The sequence below is a fragment of the Branchiostoma floridae genome, chromosome 10, assembly GCF_000003815.2.
Source record: "Branchiostoma floridae strain S238N-H82 chromosome 10, Bfl_VNyyK, whole genome shotgun sequence".
Classification (NCBI taxonomy): domain Eukaryota; kingdom Metazoa; phylum Chordata; class Leptocardii; order Amphioxiformes; family Branchiostomatidae; genus Branchiostoma; species Branchiostoma floridae.
In genome coordinates this window covers 15,060,726-15,069,388 of record NC_049988.1, presented here as the reverse complement: position 1 = coordinate 15,069,388, position 8,663 = coordinate 15,060,726, and positions in this window count along the sequence as shown.

Below are 8,663 nucleotides of genomic sequence, written 5' to 3'. Positions count from 1 at the left end.
GCAAAGTAAGACAGTGGTATACAGAACATGAAGATGTCATCTAATGAATAATTCAAATCCGTTTCCCATCAAAATGCGACCATCAAAGAAGCTGCAAAATTACGTAATATATGATTTAAATTGTACAAAAATGTAAAAAAAAAAACCAAAAAAAACACCGAATACTTGCGAGTAACGTCTTCCAAACTCAAAGAGGAAGATATGGGAAAAAAAGGAATTGGTATGCAATGTTCTTGGCGTTCAACAATTTAGTCAACCTTCCCGACCACTTAGATTTCATAATGAAACCAAGATCTTTTTGCCCATATCCATTTTTTTGTCGCACGCTCGCATCAGTTTTGGGGTGCCTGGTCAATGTCATCCATATAATGAAATCAGTATGGCCTGACAGTGGGGGCGTATTGGTACATAGTTACCGCACACAACTTTGCCAAGTCATGTTGTCTTGTTTGAAACTTTGTGTGTCCGTTGCATGGATACAGAAATACCCGGTAGCAACGAGAAAATACGCAAACAGATTAATCTATTTGTAATTGCATTGGTTTGTCAATTTCTCAAACTATTATGAAGGAAATGAGAAGACACCTTCCCCAAAAAAATTCCTTCACTGAACAATTTCTGGAAGCGTTTCTTGAAAGTGAAGAAATAGCTGGGATCACCGAAAAAAAGGAAATGCAGGAAAAAATGTCTGTCTAACTGGTATGTTCCAACTAATCTCCAAGCAGATCCTACGGTAGTATAAGATAGTATCAAAAGCTGGCAGAGGAGTGAAACCGGCCTACCGGAGGCCATACACACTCATGGGTTACATGCTTAACTCCTTTGCCAGTTTTTGATATCTTATGCTACCGTCGGATCTACTTGGAGATTACGAGTATGTCCCAACGTCCGGTCGGTCATCCGTTCCCAGTAGCCGCTCTGTCTGACCGCTAGCCGCCATGTCTCTGACCGCTAGTCTTGTCTGACCGCTAGTCTGACATGTAGGTTTGCTCATTTAGTCACAGAAGCGTCTGTCCAACGTTAAACAAAGATAAGGAAATACTGATTCTGACCACTAGCCATCTGTCTGACCGCTTTTCTCACATGTATAATTGCTCATTAAATCACAGAAGCGCCTGTTCAACGTTAACAAAGATAAGGAAATACTAGATAGACTTAACTAGAAATATTTTTTTATTCACACCAATATTGACACCAATGCTATATTCGACTTTGGGGCGACCCCAACAGTCTTATATAGTCATTTCCAAAATCATATCCAGTTGCTTCAGTAGATAAATGCTAATTGCGTACGTTACTACCTGGATGCCTAACCCACATGGACGATCATTTGCATATAAAGGTCAGTAACATGCTAAAATTAGCATGTATCTCTATTCTATAGCTCAAACTTTACAGAAGTAACTGTACTTTTTAGAAATGTGTCAGTAAAGCTTCCTCTACAAACGCAAAAACTTGTATATGCAGTTGGAAATTAAGTCTGACATATTTTGCCATGGCTTTGTCTTCATAAGTTATGTGCCGTATTATCCGAAAACGAACGATCCCTGACGACCGACAGTTTCCTCTTGGTCTAGTTCGAGTCTAGGTCTGGGTCTGTACCGAACGCTGGGTCACCCAAGGCCAAATCTAAGCCGCCATAACTTCAGATGAGGGCTGCTCAGAGGAAACCGTGTGGCTAGCCGACCACGTGCGAACCCGTTTTCCCGCCATCCAGGTTCCGCTACCCTTCGTCGCTGCGGCATTTTGCAAATTTTTGGTTGACAAAAAAATGACGGGTATGAATATAATGGGCGGCGATATCGGCAGGTTCAAGGAGAAATAAAACCACGGATTGTCAGAGGATTATTAGTTATATTAAACAGTCCTGGCAGCTGAGAGATTTTATACATTCTTGTCGTATCATACGTGTTTTTTTCATTGACTTTATAGCCGGCGCTATCTGACAAAAATTCACCATAAAAAATACACACAGAGAAAAAACAGTAAATAAACCCCTAGCATCTAGTCATACTTATTGACCTTAAATGAACTGTACGAGGCATCAACAGCAAAGGACAGTTGAAATGATCTCATTATGATTCAGAATTGTTAAACTTATGTATGGAAGCTTTATGTTTTTAAGAGAGAGAGAAAGAGGTGGAGAAAAGGAGAAAGAGAGGGAGAAAGAGGGTAGATGACTGAGGAGAGACGGAGAGAGAAGGAAAGAAATGGGGAGACGGAGAGAGAGAAAGAGAAACTTTAAGAGGAAGAGGGACACGGAGATCGAGAGAGAAAGATTGACAGAAAGAGAGAAAGAAAGAAAGAGAGAGAAAGAGAGAGACAGAGAAAGAGAGGGACGGAGACAAAGAGAGGGACGGAAGGACAGAAACGAAGAGAGACAAAGAGAGAGTGAGAAAGAGAGGAAGGCGGGGAAAAAGAATGAGAGGGAGACGCCGAAGATAGACAAAGATAGACAAAGACGGATAATTGGGGGAAATGGAGAAGGAGAAAGAGAACAAGTACGTGTAATGTTTCAGATACATGTACATCATGGCAGAAGCGCACGTCACCAAACCACATGGTACTTCCAGTTTTGTTATCTTGTTTGTTGCCCATTTCCGGGATTCCACATCCGACTCGTGCCTTACTAATACACGTACATACCTGCCCATAGTCACGATGTGTATTACTAATACACATAACGTTACCATCAGTACCTGCCCATAGTCAGGAATCTCACGATGCATATCAGGAATGTTGATTGCGAGGAAGTGTAAATTCGCAAATATTAGGTCATCGCTGTGTCCTTGCACCGACTGCCACGAGAACCTCCAAAACCGTCATTAAAATTCTTAACAAGTTTCCTCATATCTTCTCCGTTTTGTGTGTCCTCATATGACCGGACACTGAGTTGAAATCATGATAAAGAAGGAGGAACTAACTATTAGAGGCTTTAACAGGAGACAAAGCGTATCCATTATATTTATATCAATACATATCTAAGACAACAAATTCTTAGTTGAAACAAAGCCACTTCCTACCAACGTGTATCAAAATATCTATCCAAAGCCATTAGTGTACATTGAACGTTATGTTTTGTATCCATTATGTGTATTGTGGCGCATACTTCGTACTTGGGCAAGTGAAACCACCAGAAACATTAGATATGAGAAATATTGCAAGCAACTCTCTTGATAAAAAGGTAAAGGTAGTCCTATAGCCCTTTTGAGATCGTAGGGTAAGTGAGTTGTGTTAAGGGCATGGTATTTGAAGGTGCAGTCCATCTCTATCCCTCCATCGCCTTTTACCTCCCCAAACGTAAAGAGGTACCCACTTTCTTACATAGAAAGGTCGTGTGAAGGGCATTTCTCAATGACTCAACGCCTAGCCAGAAACGCTAGAAATCGAAAAGCTGATGATCTCTAATATCGCGTCCACTAGCATGGCCACTAGTACTAGAACATTCAACGCCACTTGGACATAGGTAATAGACACTCAAAAGTTGTCAATTCTACCCCAGTTTGCAAGTATTTTATGAAGGTCAAAAAAGGACCCTTCTTACAAAGTTCACCAGGGTTATCGTCTTTTACATGACCGATGATGAACTCGAAGTTTATTTTGCTGCGGGTTCGGTTGACAGTGTGTGTTCCGGGATTCTTACCTCGCGTCTTGAGTGCTGTCAAAGATGAATAAGTACACTCTTTTATCTATCGTAAGCTCTCATTCCTTTAACCATTGTGTCTACTAAGTTTGTGGACACTGGCGATCAGCTTTGGACACTCAAAGACTAACCAGTGACGAAACCTTGCTCTGTTTTTTGTCTCTCTCGACTCGTGTCCCATGTGTGTTTATTTCCCTCTCACTCTCCGCGACTGTTTTACACCACTGAAGGAAACCCAGACCGCCAAGTTCTTGACTTCTTCCTTCCTTCGTTTCCTCGAGCTCGCCACCTTTGTACACATCGGTTTCCGCGTGAAGATATCGTCTTCAAGACAAGGTGCCAAGAACGTGCTCGAAGTAGGGCAAACATGGAATAAGAAAACAAAAATGATGAAGTTTTGCACTTAGGAAAACGGAAGGGTTACGTCTTGGGGAAGGAGATGCGTAAGTGTGCAAATAAACTTGTTATCCGAGCTTTGATTTCCGTGTTATGAAGTGTCGTTTGTTACCTCAGTTCATTTCATGTTTTTCGTAATAAAGAAAATTAAATTGTAGTTTGCTCAGAGAACCAAGAAAGCAAGCAAGTAAGCAACCAACCAACTAAGCAAGCAAGCAACCAACCAACTAAGCAACCAACTAACCAACCAACCAACCAACCAACCAACCAACCAACCAACCAACCAACCAACCAACCAACCAACCAACCAACCAACCAACCAACCAACCAACCAACCAACCAACCAACCAACCAACCAACCAACCAACCAACCAACCAACCAACCAACCAACCAACCAACCAACCCACCAACCAGCCAACCAACCAACCAGCCAACCAACCAACCAATACTACTGCTATTAAAACACGTACCAGTATTCTGCTTGCTATAGACTCAAGGCATTCCCCAAGACTTTACCAAGACTTAAGACTAAGACCTGCACGTGGGCGGAAGGTACGTGCTAAGCAGCGTGACCTTCTCCTTCAACACCAAGAGACTTAGACTTGACCTTGACTCTAAGCTGTGACGTCTTACAGTGGATAACTGACGTCTTTCCTTGCGAGAGTAAAACACTGCAAGGCTGACCATGGGTGGTATGAAAACAGGACAGTTTGATACACGAACATGGTGTTTTCTATCGCCGACATGGCACGGTGCCCAAAATAAGCTTGGCTATGACTGTTTTGAGTTGAGAGGATTAACCTATCTCCTAGGTTTCTCCAAAACTGGGTATCAGAAGAAAGCTGTCGATAGGACATTTCACACGCTACTAGGGAATGGCGTTCGTTGTTGTATACACCATGTTATACTTAATTGCATTGTAATGATAGCGTAAATCGAAAACATATTTCATAATGTAGTACCTTTTCAAATAGAACAGATAAACATTGTGTATAAACGTTCCAAAGCTGGAATGCTTGTAGACAAGACATTGTATTGGTTCAGGCTTTTACACATATATCTTAGGATATAGCGACTTAAACTTTGAAAATGGTATAAAATTATATCTAAACTTTAAACGTTAGACATGTGTCATGTATGCAGGGAAATATTTAGGGTGTATATCTAGTACAGCAATTTTTTTGGCAACATTTGTCAAAGATGTACTTATAGTGTTTTGACTGTTTTAAAGTCTTAAGTACGGTCGTCTGGTGTGTGTGTAAAACTATGTACCCAACTACCCGTCAACGCTGCCAACACCCTGGCATTGTTAACACCTTTCTTTACGTCGGCACCTTTCTGTTTAAACCTGCTAATTTGTACCACGCGACCCGGACCTTAACCCTAATGCTGTACGGAATTTGTCGGACATACCGGCCAAGCACGGTCAGCTCTTTGGTGTGCCCCGATCAAACCGCGTACTGCGGCCAAGTTCAAGAGCATTCCTCCTGGAACAGAAGGTTACGTCAGGTCATTTGTGTTTTGGGAAGGATCCCTGAGGACCGCGGGGAGGGGTAGTTTAAGAGGAAACGGAAAAAATAAATAAAAATATCACACACTGATAGATCGTCACTGTGCTTTCAACATTCTTTCTTCTTTAGAATATTTCATGAATCCAGATGTGAGTGTATACATCATTTCAATCTTGTAAAACAGTATACATATCTCTTTCTTCAACCGCCAATCAAAATAATGTATAATACAAAACAATTTTTGTTACTGGTGGTAAGAAAGCAGATTTGTGTTTAAGAAATCATTTCAAGCCGTTATACATGAAGTTTATTCCGACAAGGGTTAGAATGTGTTGACCAACAAGTGGCTAACGTTACAGCTGGATAGAATGCGTTGATGAATACGCGGCTAGTGTTACAGCTACTTACTAAGAAATACAAGCGCTAGTCCGGTTTAAATCTGTTCTAACATAGCGTACATCCCCACTGTAATCACAAATAATCTTTTACTTCTTTATCCATACCCTCTACCGGTAAAGACGGAAAAACGGATGTACTTTTACAATTAAAGTCGACTTAGGTAGGTTTAACGCGAGATAATATATGTATTCCTTCCGCCTGAGCATTTGTACCGCCATACCACTGTGACCGCAAACACGCCGATGTTGGGGGGTGCGCATTTTGCGGTAGCGACGTTGTCATAGCTAGACTTTATCAAATATTCGAGGCGCATTGTTGGCGTTGCTGCTGTCTAATTAAGGGTGAGTCCGTGTTAGCAGGATTCCAGAAGGATTTTCACTTATCACGTACGCGGGGGAGCTAGGTCGGTATGTCACAGAGCGGTATGTTTATGTGTGAAGCGCGTTTTAAATCGTCAGTTTATAGCCTAAAGAAAACGTGCAGGAAAGAACGAATGCTGCTAAATAGTGAAGGGTGAAGATTTCAGCCGTAAAAATGTAGTAAACATTTGGTAAAAGTCGTCAGGAAATTTCACTGTCGCATCATGACTGACAGAATCTATCGTGCAGACCGTCTAATATAGTGCATACATTCGGCATCTACTAGTACTACGAGGACGTCGTTGTATTTTCGTCAAAATTCGTTAGGGTACTTTTTCTTCGTCAACACTTTACAAAGCTTAAAATCCATTCACTAGAAAGGACGATATCTTACAAGATTAATGATAATATGCTTAGATTTTACTACTAGTTAACACTATATAAATGTCAACATTTATAACGAGGACGTCGTTGTACTAAGGGCAAAATTCGTGAGGGTATCTTTCTTTCGTTAGTGTTCGTCAACTATACAAAACTTTACAACACTACAAATCCATTGACTATTAATAGCAATCTTTATTACAATATTTATACTGATATGCTTAAATTCTGTATATCTTGCTAACTCTGTTCGCCATTGGCCTTTTCTTAGAAACCCTGCATGTAGTTCGGAACGTGCCACTGATAGTTATCTGTCCATAATCTGTCATCGGAGAGCCGTAATTGTGAAGCCGTGTCCTCAGGTTCGGAAGGAAGCTGAGCTCCTGTCGTCCGGATCGTCCGGAACACGAGCCAGCAATGTCCGAGGGAAGCTCCCGGTCTGACCACAAATCTTCCCGCTTTAGGGACACGGAGGAAGGCGGGATGTTGCTGAAAACAGGTTTTATTTGTACAAAGGGAGTCCCCGAACCACAGGTATGGCGAGGTTAACGCGCTTGGTGTGGGGTGGGCTCCCATAGCACCTACATTAACAAGGTGGTATCTCACTGCACTTGGGGTATCGGTGCGCCACCGGTACCGCGGTGTTCGAAAGATAATTACTCAACGAATTTCAGAGATAAAGAACAAATTTTCTTACGTTTTGTGAATTGATAATGATAATAATAATTATGCATCGGCAAAAATAACACATCAGTGCCGCAGTGAACGAACTCTGCAGTGCCGCACCGGTGCCCCAAGTGCAGTGAGATACCTTAAGTAATTACGCAGAAATCAAATAGATTAACAATGCCTTACAGAAAAGAAGCATGCACGCCCTCCTGACTCCATCGCTAGACAGAGAGTTCCAAGTAATAAAGAACTATACAATTCCCAGTATTTTGTAAAGCTTAAGATTTTGCTGTCACTTTTCTCCAACAGAATCATAGTAATAGGAGCCATAAAAATCAATAGGTCTTAAAGGGGGTGCCCAAACTTGACACTTTTGCAAGCGTTTGAACCCAAGGCACTCCATTCGGCTAATTGCTGAAAATAGCTATGGTTGCTTATTTGATAGATGACGTTTTAGCCCTATAGTATCAAGAACATAATTGTATAAGTATTGGTATAAGAAATGCATTCATAGATCTACTGTTCATAAAACTTTCGTGCTCTGCGTAGAAAGATGGTGTTAAACTGGTTTCGTGAACGTACCTTGTATTGCCAACGATTTTATCTAGCTTGCACAAAATAGCATCAGTAAGAAGTCCGTTATATGCATTAAAGTCTTAAAGATTTCATGTTTTTTTCTTACGTCTTTTAAACTTTAAGTCGCAACTATCAGGACCTGGTGACGTGCACGACCTGGTGACGTGCACGTCACCCATGTAGTCGCCCAAGAACACTGATCAGACTCTAGCGGTTAGTCACTTAACTGCAGTCGTATGGCACGAAGCGCCCCCTGTCAAAAGTATGAAATAATGTTCTGATCTAAATGGCGTAAGTGATGAACAAAGGAATAGCACCGTGTTTTTGATTGTCCACTTTTTATGTGATAAAATTATGATTTATTGGATAACTGTTGAGAAACAACAAAAGAGTTTTAAAACACGCAAAAAGCTGGGACGATATAAGCCATTTTACTGATTTAACTGAACTGATATGGCCCAATCAGGTAAGTTGTTTTACCACTGTCCTCGCAGTGGGGAACCATATTCACTTCTTGACAGAAAGTAGTAAACGTTACTAAAAGTGCTGACGATTAATTACTGTATAGTATACAATACACTATGCAGGGATTTATATGATTAACATTCAAACGTTGGGCTTGCGCCTGTTGAAGACTATTGTATGTTATTATGACCCATGGACGACAAAGATGCTACTGCGGATGGATATGAAATAGAATAGTAAATAGTCTAAAGTTTCGCGCCAGA